The 14,362-nt window shown below is 36.2% G+C and overlaps 1 long non-coding RNA gene across 1 annotated transcript in view; it reads left to right on the top strand.

The window, feature by feature from the left end:
• The window catches only part of LOC126958999 (uncharacterized), a 62,122-nt gene extending 48,062 nt beyond the window's left edge, over positions 1-14,060 (top strand). Inside the window, exon 3 of the long non-coding RNA XR_007727426.1 lies at positions 13,970-14,060. This is a non-coding gene — a long non-coding RNA (uncharacterized LOC126958999). The remainder of the gene's footprint in view (positions 1-13,969) is intronic.
• Positions 14,061-14,362: the final 302 nt, after the last annotated feature.

The following is a 14,362-nucleotide window of genomic DNA, read 5'->3' on the forward strand; positions in this document are numbered from 1 at the left end:
AGAACATTGATAACCCAAAAGTCCAACAGAAGAAAGGAAAGCAAAAGAGAGAACAAGAAAATGTATTTCATAGAAAACACAAGCTAGGAAGTAGGAGTAAGGACTAATATGGAATTAATTGTGAAATGTGTTATAATAAAAATGGGTGATAATTCTTAATATTATTTAATTAGATTTGTTAATGTGGTGTTTATTAATGGGGTAAATTCCTCTATGAATGGAGATTTTTCTGACTGGATAAGAAATACCTCGGCATGGGTTAGAGGCAACACTAAACAAAATGGCACAGGAAGACTGAAAAAAAAAAGCATATGCAAAGCAATATTAACAAAACTAAAGTACATGTAGCAACACTAGATAAGAAAGTAGAATTTAGGCCCCAAATTTGACAAACAAAAGGGTTATTGTATATTAAAATATGAACATCTCTCTGAGAATATATAATAGCTGTGAAGCTGTAGACATTATTATAGCTTTTGGAATCATGAAGAAAAAATTTGTTAGAAATACAAGGAGAGAGTAACTTCTAAAATCACAATTGGAAATTTAATATACCTTTTTTCAGAATGTGAAAGATCAGGGCACAGAAAAGGGGTAAATACGTAAGATTTCAATAACAATCGGCAAGTTTGATGTAATACGTGTTTATTTCTATTTCTTTATTTACTTCTATCTTTGTAACCCACATACAGAAAATACACATCTTTTTTGAACCTTCAAAACAAATATATCAACAATTAATAGAGTTCCTCCCCTATACATAATCTCAAAATATTTCAAAAAACAGAAATAGTTCAGGCTGTGTACTCTACTCCAATGCCATAAAATTAGAAATTAACAGCAGAAAGATAGAGAAAAAAATCTCTAATAATTGAAAACAACAATCGCTTTTGAAGAGGGGTGTGAATAATCGCTTTTGAAGAGAGTAGAATTTATTGGGTAAGTGGGAGGTAAAATGAGATTTTCATTTTTAAAAAATGCATAACTCTCTATGCAATATTACCCTTGTAATTAAAATATAAAAATCTATAAAAGAAAAATAAATTAGCAACTTTTCCTTCAGTGAACCAATAGAACTTCAAATGTTATCTTTGTCTTCTATCCTCATAATATTCCTGTGAATATCGTAGAGGTAGGCATTATTCCAATTTGACACAATAAGAAACTGAGGTATAGCTACAAAGCTGGTTAAAAGGTTAAGTGTCTGAATCAACATTCCCTTCTGGGGGTTTATAGGATAGGCCTACTTTTCCTGTAGATATTGTTTTACAAAAATACATAAACAAGAACATAAATATTTGCTTATGCAAATAAGTCAGAATCATGCTATAAGGACAATGATATAACCAAATGTTTTTCTACTTAAAATGTAACTGACTCTAATACTGTGAGCTGGAATTTAGTTTTTTCAACCTTTTTATTTGCTGAGGGTAAATTCTAGCTGCTGATTGAGGCAGTAGAGTTCACCATGTGCCTCGTTCTCTGAGAGGTTAATACAAGGAGACTCATCATTATGATTCTTATTATGAGGTACAAGACATTCCTTAGAAGGAACAAGACATTTCCATGTTTGGGAAAGTTTATGAACCCTTATTTTGACAAAAAAAAAAAATCTTTAAAAAATAGATGTCTTAAGTGTTAAAGAATATATACAATGTTTTTCTTTAAATTACAGAATACACGAAACAATGAACGCTACGTTTTATTATTCAAAACCAAAGCACACAACCTGTTAGGAAATGAATGGGACAGTTACTTTTCAACATTTTTCTCTAGTACCCCTCTTTAGTTGCATGGAGACCTCCTACAGTGTTCAGAATTCCGACTCCCCTCTCTTTCCTTGATTTCTCAATAGAAACCTTAAATTCCTTTTCGTTCTACTCTACAGAGCATTTCATCTCTTATCATTCTACCACTCCCAATTTTTCAAACCCAAACCCAACATGCGGCTAAGTTAAATAAAGCATCCTCTGGTAACAGGACCTATTGTCCTTGGAAAGAGCTGAGATTATGAATAATTTGTATTGGCAGCTTGTTTTCCTAGTGGCTCAAAAAGGTAAGGCACTTTTCTCAAGGACAGATTAATATGAGAAAGATCCTGGGAACTCTCATTTGAGAAGCAATAAAATTTAAATAGCATAGTTTACATTTCCAAATACCCCTGTGATATGTTCTTGAAACATTACTTCTTTCCTCAAAGCAATCAAGAAACTCCAGGGAGAGCAGCAACATCAATTCTAGAAGGAAAATATTTGCTTCATGTGTGAGTTCAGCTATCAGGAATTAAAATTAAACTAATTTAGTAAACGTCATTTTTATACAACCAAATCTTTTTTATATGCTTGGCACACTGTAAAATAAAGGAGAAAGTTCTCACTCTATATGAAACTTAAAGTTGACGCAATCACCTCTGTTTCTTTGTTTCAACACTTCGGCTGTATATAAATTAGTCATGTGACAACCAAGCTGAAAATGTGACTCTCAGCCTATGCTAACATCTGCCTTAAACACATTTGCCTTTTCAGTAGTAAATGGATTTTGGAAGTCTGAGATATTTTCAAGTACATTCTTGGGTTTTTAAAATTTATTACCAGAAAATCCTTGCTGAGAATCATGTCAGGACACATTGGTGCTGTTCCACAGAAGTTCTGTTTGTACTGGTAAGTTCCTTCTTAAATTCAGAATAGACTCCTCTATTAAGGTACCTGTGTTTGGTGGCAAAGGGGCATTTTACAGGCTTAGCAGAAGGAAACCAAATTTGCAAGAAAGAAGATTTAAAGTCATCACACTCGTCAACTGCCCGATAAGATCCAACAATAAACTTTAGGCAGAGCTATGAATGAGTACTGGCAAAGTGTTAAAGTCCAAGCAAGAATAATTAACACAGAGCAGCATTTCTTTAACACCCAATTGAACCTAACACCAATCAAAATGTTCTGTGTTTAGATTATTTTGCAGTCATGAAAATTTGCCTTTAAAGACTCAGATAATTTCTGATTGCTCTCTTTGAATTGCATTATTTTCACCATTTGTTCCTGCTGTATGATTCAACTTACTGATACAGCATTATGATTTTCCCCTCTTTCCTCTCCCCATCTTTTTGTTTGTTTGTTTTACAACTGCTCCATCTATGTGTTTTCTAGCTGTTCATTTCGCCCTTTTCTCCCTTGGTTTGTTTCGTTGTTGTCCCTTTATTTAATTCAAAGGGTAAAATTGTTAGAGTTTGGGGTGACATCCCTTATCTGCCTTCCTGGGGCTTGTTTGGGAATTACTTTCTCATTCATTCTCAGTTTAAAATGTGATTTCTTAGCATTGCCAGTGTAAATCCACAGCTTTGGTGAAATCAGAAGGTTCATTTGAGGGACCAGCCTGGTTCTATGATCACAAATGGCCAACCTAATGGTAGTGAGTGCTTGGAGTCATGATTCCAATAGGCCCCAGAAACTTAGGTGCCATTTAAGAGAGAACATCTTCCTGTTTCCCAGCTGTCCCAGCCCTTGGCAATTCCAGATTCATGGGGTTTCTTTCAAGAAGCACCTGTTTGCATTGTAGCCTGAATTTGCAGCAAATTATTTCTACACAGTTGGAAATAACATCAAATTGGCTCTTTTACCAGGCACGCTGGACGGGCGCATTTGGGTTTCGTAGATGTTTGTGTGTTCTTGTAGTGTGAAAATGCCTTTATTTAAAACAAATACATTTTCCAGCTCATTATCCCACAGTGTGAAGCCCAATTCTGTTAAAAATAATTACAATGGCTGAATTATTTTGCTGAGAAAAACAGGTATCCACATGCCACTCTGAATCCAAACTTTTGTTTCCAACAGGCTTTTGATGCATCATCTCAGGGTATTGTAGTTTGAAGTTTTCAGGCATATTTCTCCGAGGTTATACTGATCTGGTGATGAAATATTCTTGCACATACTTGGAATAAGTATATGTCGCATTCTTCTTAGATTACATGGAAAGGAAGGGAGCTTGTTAATTCCATTTTTCTTTCATTTTTATTTCTTAAAATTATTGAAACTCATTAGGTACTGTAGTCCTGTTGGAAGGAAAATAAGGGGTTGATTTTATGATTGGCTATGTGTACATTAAAATGTTGAATTTGCTTTGGGAAAATGAAGCAAATTCCTCAGTAAAAATTTGAGGAAGGTAGAACCAAGATGCAGAAATTCCAGTTCTCAAACAAAACCTGAGATCTTCAGGTCCATGAACCTCTGCCTACTTCAAACTGACCAGCTTCTAAACTCTTTGTCCATATTTATTATTGTCAGTACGACAGAAGGCATATTTGCATGGCTTATTCTTTTCTCCATCTTTAATTTGAAGGGAATTAGTTCTGGGTGGATGAGGGAGATGGTGAGGAAGAAAGAATTGAATGCTGTGTTCTCCAGAAATTATTTTCAGTGTCTGAACCTTCATGTTATTCAAGTAAATAGAGTTGATCATTAATTCTCAATACACTTTCTAAGGTTAAAGCAGTCATGTTATCCAGGGAGACTGGAAAATTCCTCCAGGCTAATACAATTTTTGCAGTAACTATTTTGGTGTGCGACAAAATTTGGACTATGAGTGCATTAGCTTTCTAAAGAGGACACAAGACAGAGAGACGTTCTAATCCCTATAAGTACATTTTCCTGGCCCTCAAAGCTGCTCCTTGAATTGTATTGTGAGAAGTTGGGAAATGCTGCCTTCTCCATCTTCCTATTCGTGACTGACACTGCACTTTAATATACTAAAAGTTCTAAAAAGTTCTGCAATGAAGTAACTTGTTTAACTTTATTTAACTCAAGTTTCCCACACTTAAATGATCACGGGGCTCTTTATATGCGACATTTATTAACATTCTGCAGCAGTTCCGCAGGAAGAATACTATTTTCTGCATAAAGAGCTTTCCAAGAAAGATTTCCAGAATAGTCTTCTAATGTATGGGTTATGGTTGGTAAGAAATATTAGATGCACGGATATTGCCAAAATATTCTAAAGCCATGGAAGACGTGTGAAGGCCCAGGATATAAGGAAGATGTAGCAGCAAGTAGAAGAAACATGTAATTCAGTCTCAAATTGGGTTTAGGCTTTTCTGGCAGAGCTATCAATCTAATTTATTTAAAAATGCTTACAATTTGTTCTCAAGAATATAAGCTGATGTTTACAGAAACTATTATACATGTGCAACAGGGCTAAAGAGTAAGAGACTGGTTAAGTGTTGATGGAAGTTCAATTTTAGAAATAAATAGTCCAAAATTTATATTATAAAACATCTAGGTTATTTTTTAAAGCCTGTGTAATAGGAATGTTTGCATTTTCTCTCCACTCGCAAGCCCCTGCCCTTTTGCATGTTTAAAAGGCAAATCTAGATCATCCCTTATGTACCTGGTAGAATGGTAAGGGTGGTTAGGAGATAAGAAGAATAGAAGGCACGACCCTTGCCTTTGAGCAGTCATTCAGAAAAGACTCCAGGTAGGGTTCTTACAGTGATGGATGAGTAGACTGGTTATGTAGAGCAATGAGTAGACTGGTTATGTAGAGCAAAAGGGTGGAAGGTTCAATGGAACAAACAGTGGAAGGAGAAATTGGCCTGGTCTCTTCATGTGGTTAGCTAGCATCAGGGAGCCGAAATAGCTCAGGTTGCCTTGCATCAAATGGATAACAGTTCTTAGCTGGATGTTGGCTCGCTTAAAGGAGTATGGCCTCTATCGGCATCCTGGGCCCTTTTTTCTTTGTTGCTTATTCCTAGGTTAGAAATGTTTAAGGACAAGCATTTTGTTTATGTCTTTGAGGAAACAATCGTTTATGAAACTGGACTGGCACGGGAAAACTCAACAAGAAATCTGAAACTTGTTCCTCTGATGTATGTGAGGACAACTTTATGCAAGATGATTGATAAAAGCATTTTCCAGTGGGGTCATAGTTATGTTAATGCAAGTTCTTTTTCAAATGGTATTTGTGTGCTCTAAAGGGGGATCGTACTCCCATGTATCGAAGGATGGAAAATATATTAGACCATGGCTAGAAACCTAGATAGACCTAGAAACCAGGTTCCTGCTGGAAAGTTGATAACATTTTCCCAGGTCTGGAAAGGACAGGAAGAAAAAGCATATTTTCCATTTTTCTAAATACATAAAACCAGTCTTTTAATTCACTTTTGGGAAATTTAACTGGTTTAGGAAAAGGCATAGGGGGAGTAAAGACCTGGAGGAAAAGGTAAGGAAGAGTCAGACTCATCCGTGACTCTTTCCTCTTGATGGCAGGTATCAGTTTTGATAGCCTTGATCACTTCTCACCTTCCTCTTCCAGGGTAGAAAAGAGACACAATCAGGTATTTCCTAGTGACCGTTAGACTTGAAAGATCAGAAAACCTGCACATTAAGGAATATTATTTCTGGTGAAAGATTAACAAAACATTGCACTTATGACTCTCTGCTATGTACAATCCTTGTTTTTTACATACTTGTTAATGAGGGATTTTACCGTGGGCTACAGTTAGTTAACCAATTAACTGGCCATTTCTCTCCGAGAATTAAGTAGGGCTTTGCAGTCCGAAGATAGAAAAGCCCCAAGAAGAGGAAATGAATAATTTAATTTCTATTAGAATTAGAAAGGCTTTGAACATTTTTCTGGTTGTCTTCTGGGATTTTGATAGGTCTTTTCAAGCCTTATCCAATCCTTGTTTTGCTGCCATGCCTAGATTACTCTCTGATTATAGCAATGTAAGTGCTGTTTAAATGAGGCAAGAAAGTTTTGTTTAATGTTAAAACCATCATGTCTCTTCTTATGAGTATAGAACCAGTACTTTAAACTCCAGCTGATACAGGATGTATGACAGTGTAATTATTCAAAGGGAATTTTAAATTGGTATGTAGGTACATTTGAAACACAAACCTGAAAAATTGCCCTTCAAAAATACATTGCCCAGAAGCATGAAATTCTACATTGTCACTTTACCAAGATATCTAAAGCTCATACAACAAAAATACATGGACAAATAGGAATATTAACAGTTCAGTTGTGTTAACTAGAGTCACTGAACCGCCTTACTCTCTATATTATAAAAACTAAGACTCATTTTAAGACATAAAATGTGTAAGCAAGCATATGTATTTATAGTCAGTGTCAGTGGCAGGGATTATTTAAAAATTAGCCTAAATCCTGAAGTTATTTGTCTCTAGAGTCAAGTTTGCAGCCCAAGGGGCACAAAGACTGGGGCGTAGTCACTGGGGCAAGGAGGCAACTGAGCAGCCTCTAAAGTATGGCCTGACCTCTGGAAATTGGCCAATGATTGATTGAAGAAGGTTTTGACTCAGTTCTTGCCCTTGAGGTGCCAATTACAAGGCACCCTAGGCGTCATGACACAGAAGAAAGCACAGGGCACTATCATAGCTCCTTGGGCATCCAGCTCAGGTTTGAGGGTTCAGCTAAAACTCCATAGAGAATGATGTCATTCCATGAAGTAGAAAATACATAACAGGGTGATTATTCTCTAAGTGCAAAACAACTAAATGCCACATAAAGAACAAGGTACTTTGTAGCACAATAATATTAAAACTTTACATGTGTGTAATGTATCTAGTTTAATGATACTTCTACAAGCGTTAGCTCATACCAGTGGGATGTTGTCTATTTGACTTTTTCCCAATCCTCTCTTTTCCAGATACATGGTAGGATTATGCTTACCTAATCCCTTGAACTAAGTGTAATCATGAGATTTGCCTTGACCACAGACATGTGAACAGAAGTCATGTGTGTCACTTCTGGGCTGATGTTTTAAAATCCTGTTCTCAAATCACTGTGTCTTTTCCCCTGTTGTGAAGATACAAGAAGCCTGTGTCTGGATGAAATACTCCTCAACTGTGTCTTGAGGGACTGTGAGAAGCAGAGTCACGCTGTCATCCTGTAATGGACATGTAGCGTGAAATATTTTGCTGTCTTAAGCCACTGATTTTTTTTCAGCAGTATAATCTTATCTATTCTGGCCAATACAAATACCCATTCATAACTGGTCCATTAAACTTTCATGGTACCTATAAAGGAAATGAATGCTGAGTAAAATGCAGAAGTTTCTAATTTTTTTGTGCCTGGTGTCTATTACAGTGGTTCAAAGGCCTTTTTTTGGGGTTTCTTTTCTTCCTGATTATTGACTGCCAAAAAGCTGAGTTTTGGCTCAGTCATCTGTTTCTGTAAAAGGAATAGCCATTGTCTGCAGATACAATCGAAATGAGCCAGAACCACAAGAGGCATTTAAGTAATAATAATTCAAATGCATATGTTATTTGTCCTAGAATGAGAAGCCCATAATTCCAAACACATTTTAACAGACCTAAGGTCACCTTTTAAAGTTATAGTTTAAAATAACCCAGTAACCGATTTATATCAATATTTTTACTCTCTAGGTGAGTAAAACACACAGTTTGCTTTTCCTATCATGATTCATGACAGCACTGCCTTCCCAGTCAGCAGGCTTAATTCTCTCCTGCTGAGACTGGTTCTCCTCATGGTACAGGCAATGGCCAAGGCTTGCTGTGTCCTGCTCCAGAGTCCCTCTCATTTCCATCCCGGTCTTCCCACTGCATTGCACTGATGCTCTATCCATCACTTTCTGCATTACTCTGTCCTTCAGCCTCCAATTTCTCAGGCTGTGATTTATACTACATGTTGCTATCAGTTTATTTTCTAAATCAGATCTGGATTTTCAGTTAAAAATGAGAAACTAGGCTTCAGATTCTGATAAATTTTTAACATCTCACTTATTATCACTTTCTGGGCTCATTCTCCCCTTATCTGCTGACATTAGCATTTGAGCTTCTTGTTCTCATCACATACATGAGTTCAGTTAAAAATTTAAGCTTATATAGGAAGACATTTATTACATTGCACTGTAAGAGAGAGAGATTTTCTTTCTTTCTTGTACTGGCATGTACCATAAAACAAAAAGGACAGCCTAAAATTTAGGTCAGATTACATTTGTCTTTTTCTTGAAAAACAAACAAACAAAACTCAAAAAAAAAGTATTGCCTTCCTTGTTCCCACAGAAGAAAGGAGTTCAAGGATATCTAAGTTTACTTCTAACTTCACCTACTGTTTTGTCCTTCAAGGTAGAAACGGTTACCATTAACTAGTATATTTAGTATATCAACAAAATTAATGATTTTAGAATTGATTTGATGAATGAATTATTTATCATAATGACTAACATTGGGTATACGAGAGCCTTGGGTTATTTGATACATTTGCTGAAGTTTTGAGGTACCTTTAATAAGATAGAACAAATATCTTCAATTGAAAAAGAACAATAACCCCAGTGGGACTGAGCTAGTCATTTCAGCACTGAACCTCATCTGTCAATTTAGTGGAGAGTTGAAACAAAGTGTCTTGTAGAATAACTTCTTTCAAAATAGTGAAGCCCAACAGTCTCTCAATTACCACCAAACAAAAAACGTGGAAGAAACAGAACAAAAATAAGACAATGGAAAAGGGATTTTAAATAACAATGGTAGAGCTGCTAAATTACTCAGTACGTACTATAAATCCAGCATTTGCAGAACATGCCACATCCATTTTAAGTGAGTCTCTGATCTATACTTGTTCATGATCAAACTAGTAATATAAACAAGGACTATACAGACAGAATACAGTTGTTTGGGGAATGCTGGGAAAAGTATCTTAGAAAAGGTGAGATTGAACTAGTCTTTGGTTTGAAAATGAAACAGCAATAAAAAAAATACTAGGGCAGGAATGAAGGTATAATGGAGAAGCTGTCTGGTTAAAATTCATGTTGTTAGAGAAGGGGTTTGAGGTGAGGCTGGGTAGCTAGGTCAAACTAGAACTGAAGAGCCTTAAATAGCAAACTGAGATGTTTGAACTCCATACTCAGGGACAGGGCTTCTCTACTGGGGCCAGAGGCGAGAGGGGATATCCAAACATCTAAAAGAGCTTCTCAAAATGTCACTTTCCTACTCCGCTCTGTCATGCCCCATCCTCAAGGTGCAGAGTGTTCCTGCTGGAGTGAGCTGTTGTTACTCAAAGAGTGCCTAAATTAGTTTTGGCAAGGACAAATAATTGAAAACCACTGCTGTAGGCAATTAGGAGCATTGGAAGTTCATGAGTAGAGGAGTTTATGCCAAATAGTTAATGAGACAATGAGCTTTACACAGTGTCCCAAATCCCTCTTGAACATCTCTCTGACATCACTAAAGAAAAATTTGACAGATGGAACTAATAGAGACCCTGTTTGTCTCTTTGTTTACTATTATTGAAATCATTCCAATTTCTCCATAGAACTGATGTTTACAGGTTATTTTGTTTTAATAAACAGAAATTGACCCTCCCTGTTGTAAAGCTGGAAATTTACTTTTGTCTTATCTGAATTCCTTTCTCAGTAAATCTACCTTTAGCGCCCCTCCCCCTCCCAGATAGTATCAAAGAACTGAAACTCAGCACACCACCACATCTGGACAAGGAGACACCAGACCCCTTCATTGACATGATTGCCTGACTGACCATCTGCTATGTGTTGGCCCACTCCGCTTCCTTAGTCCTCCCAAGTAACATTTCTTCCCTGTTATATAAACCTCTAATTTTAGTAGACTAGGGAGATGGATTTGAGACTTATCTCCTGTCTCTTCGCCTGCAGCACTTGCATAAAGCCTTCTTCCCTGGTAATATTCCTCTCAGTGATTGGCTTTCTGTGTGAAAGGCAATGGGACCTAGACCAAACCCTTGGTGTTTCAGCAACATTATGACATATTATGAAGTTATAACCAACAGAAGAAATGTTTAAAATATTTCCCCCCACCAAGCCCCAAAACAACAATAACCGAAATATTTCCCAGAATTTCAAAGAGGAAATACAGAATTGTAATATTCATGCATATTATAAATTCTGGAATCATTTTTACCTTTTTAGTACACAGTTAAGTTTTTGTACACTTCAAAGATAGATTATTCTGAGTAAAAAGTCATAAAATAAGCTGTCTTGGGGCAGAAGTTGTATGGCCGATTTATAAATCTCTTTTAAAAACAAATGAAGAAGTGTTTTTCTCCACCTGTTCTAAGTCTGCACCTGAAGTCCAGATCTGAGTCTGAAGCCTGCCAACATTTACATGCTGATTAATCCTATAAAATTTGATAGAGTCATTCCACTACAACACCTGGAATAATTGCATAGTTGCTGGCAAAAGAGAGCAGAAGGTACTGTTAAATCTGCCAATCACAGTGTAGTTAATAGCTCCCCAGAAATTGCACTAAATACTAGCGTCCTGACCTTTTTGTTTATTCACCACCCATTTTCTTTGTATTCTTCTTCCTTTGATTTGATTGTTTGTTGCTACATTTAACAACAACAAAAAGAAGAAGCAAGCCACCCACATCAAAATCCTCCCTTCTTCCATTAAAATTAAGTATTAATAATAACAAAGGCTGAGAGAACAGTGAAGCCACTGAATCCCAAAGCATATCAGTAAAATGTAGAATGAAGCTTTTTTTTTTTTTTAATCAACAAGGTGGGTCTGCTGGCTTCCTGGTATTGAATTGGGCTCCAGCCACAGCACACCCCAGCTGGGGAACAATTCTTTATGGTAAATTATGCTAACTTGTAATTCTAGAGCTCCTTTTGATGTGTCTATGTTTTAGATGGTGCCTTAGTTCTCATATCAATTCTGAAAGCCAAGAGAAAATGAAAGGACACGGGAGTTTGAGCTTCCCATTTTGTCAATAGAAAACTAAGACATGAAAGACATAAAATAAATACTTTAATATATCTGGTTGAATAGCCACATAGTAATCTATCGAAAAAAATGCGCTGGTCTACAGAAGTTGGTGGCAGTATATGGAAAGTGTATATATGGCCTTTGGAACAGAAGACCTTGGATAAGTTACTTAAGCTTGAAGACCCTTAAGTTTCTCATTTATAAGGCAAGAATAATGTGTTTACATTTGTACTCAATATATATTAGTCTTCTCACTATACTATTTGCTCAGTTGTTACATTTTTCCAAATTTATAAAATATGTGTTGTACAATATGTGTTGTATATGAAGTGGTAATAATTTATTAACACCCAGGCAAACAGCATTTGCCTCTTAATGAAATGTAATTTTGGGGGGAAAATTGGCAAATGGAATAACTGGGACATTTATATATAGGAGAGATACCTGAAATTACTTTTTCATAAAAAATTATAAGTAAATAAAATAAATTAGAATGAGTAGAGGTAAAAATTTCACTAGACTGAAATCTTAATTCTCTTAAAAATAATATTTATTGTGTTCTTTGTGATTACAAAAAATATTCATTTTATAAATTATTTTTAAATATAGAAGATCACAAAAGGAATCTCAATTATACATGATAGATTGAAGGTACTCTTTTTCCTCAAAATAAGTTGCCTAACATATCAATAAACACATTAAAAAAAGATAAACCTCAAAGACACACAGCAGGGATAGGAGATGAGAGCAGATAGAGACGTCAATAAAATTTTGGAAGGTAGGAAGAGAAGGACTGGTGCTAAATAACTTACAAGAGGGAAAAATTGAAATCTGCTTACTTACAAGGGGGTGTGGAGGAGGATTTAAAAAACACCTAAGAATTTTGAGCTTCCAAATTCAGGATCACAGGCACATAAAATGTTCGACAGCCTGGAGCAAGGTGGGCTGAAAATGGGAGGATGCTTTGAATCTATACAGTAGGCAATTAGTTCCTCAGATTATCTTACTCGAGGAGATGGCACCTTTTGTGGAAAGGGACTGTGGATCCAGGGTACTGCTGAGACACCAAGTATATTGAGGTATATACTTGTATATTGAGGGATGCCTATTCCCACTTTCAAGTTATATGTAGAAGGACTTGCTAGAGTAAATTCTTGGCATCTTGTCCTATTCCTGTCTTACATTTTCCCATGGAGAAGGAGACAATTACCTGATCATTGAGTTATAACTATTGATCTATGTTTCATGAACAGGACAATCTAATTCCTCAGGGTTTTTTTGTTTTGTTTTGTCTTTTAGTTTTATGTTTTTGCTCTCTCAGTGTGAGGCAGTGATCATGGGTAAGTAAGTTGGCTCTGTACACCTGAATGTTCCCTCAAGTATGCTGACCTAGGCAAAGGCATGGAACTTGAATATTATTTCATTTGGCCTTTAAACCAGGCATGGAACTTGAATATTTTTCCATTTGGCCTTTAAACCTAAGCCACATTTTTCTAACCAAATCAGTGAGAAAGATGATACTTGGACTTCCATCTCTCCAGTGGTTTAAAATTTCAGCAGGCAGCCAGTATGTTCTTAAGTGATTATCTAACTATCTAACAGCCTGCATCTTGAACAAAACATTCATAATCACCTTTTTTTTTCACTTGACTGCTAGAATATTAGCTGCTATCATTGTATGCTTCAAACCAAACATGGGTTACCACCTGTCTAGGGAACTGACAAAGAAAAACAACACTGGACTTACTGGCATTAGAGAGTCTCCTAAAGGAATGGCCAGATTCCTGCCTGTTTACCTATGGTAATGCCCACTGGTCAAAAAAACTGTCCAGACTAAAAGAGTTCCTAACCATCATTTCAGTGCCTTACGCTTAAATATAAATGCAAAATCAAGGACCTTAGACTTCTGAAGGAAGGCTCTAATATACAAGACAAGAATTAAAAGGAATAAAAGAAAAGATTTCAGAGAAAAAGATCCAATACAAAGAAAACATTACCCTATGTATTTAACACCCTCAAAGACAAAAGAAATTCTTCTACATAAATAGAACTCTATGAAAAGATAATATTAAGAAATAATACATAGGTCTTAGAAATTGAAAATATGATAGCATATTCGTTTTCTATTACTGCTGTAACAAATTACCACACATTTAGTGGCTTAAAACAACACAAATTTCTATCCAGAAGTCTAAAATGGGTCTTAGTAGGCTAAAATCAAGGTATCATCAGGACCAAATTTGTTTTCTTGCCTTTTCCAGCTTCTAGATACTGACTGCATTCCTTGGCTTGTGGTCCCCTTCTGTCTTCACATCCAGCAATGACATATGGAGTCCATCACATTGCATGACTCTGACGGTAACTCTCCTTCCTCTCTCTTCCATATTTAAAGGCCTGTTGTAATTACATTTGGTCCATCTAGATAATCCAACTTATCCTAAAGCTGGCTAATTAGCCACCTTAATTTCATCTGCGAATTTAATGTCTTGCCATGTAACACAACATATTCACAGGTCGTGAGGATTAGCACTTGGTTATCTTTGTGGTTGGCTTGGCAGATCGGGCGGGGTGGGGGTGGGTTCTGCCTATCACAGAGAGCAAAAATTAAACCATCTAACTGAAGGACCGAAGATAAAATTGTAGAAACAACCCAG

Source organism: Macaca thibetana, chromosome 7 (genome assembly GCF_024542745.1).
Source record: "Macaca thibetana thibetana isolate TM-01 chromosome 7, ASM2454274v1, whole genome shotgun sequence".
In the NCBI taxonomy this organism is placed as follows: domain Eukaryota; kingdom Metazoa; phylum Chordata; class Mammalia; order Primates; family Cercopithecidae; genus Macaca; species Macaca thibetana.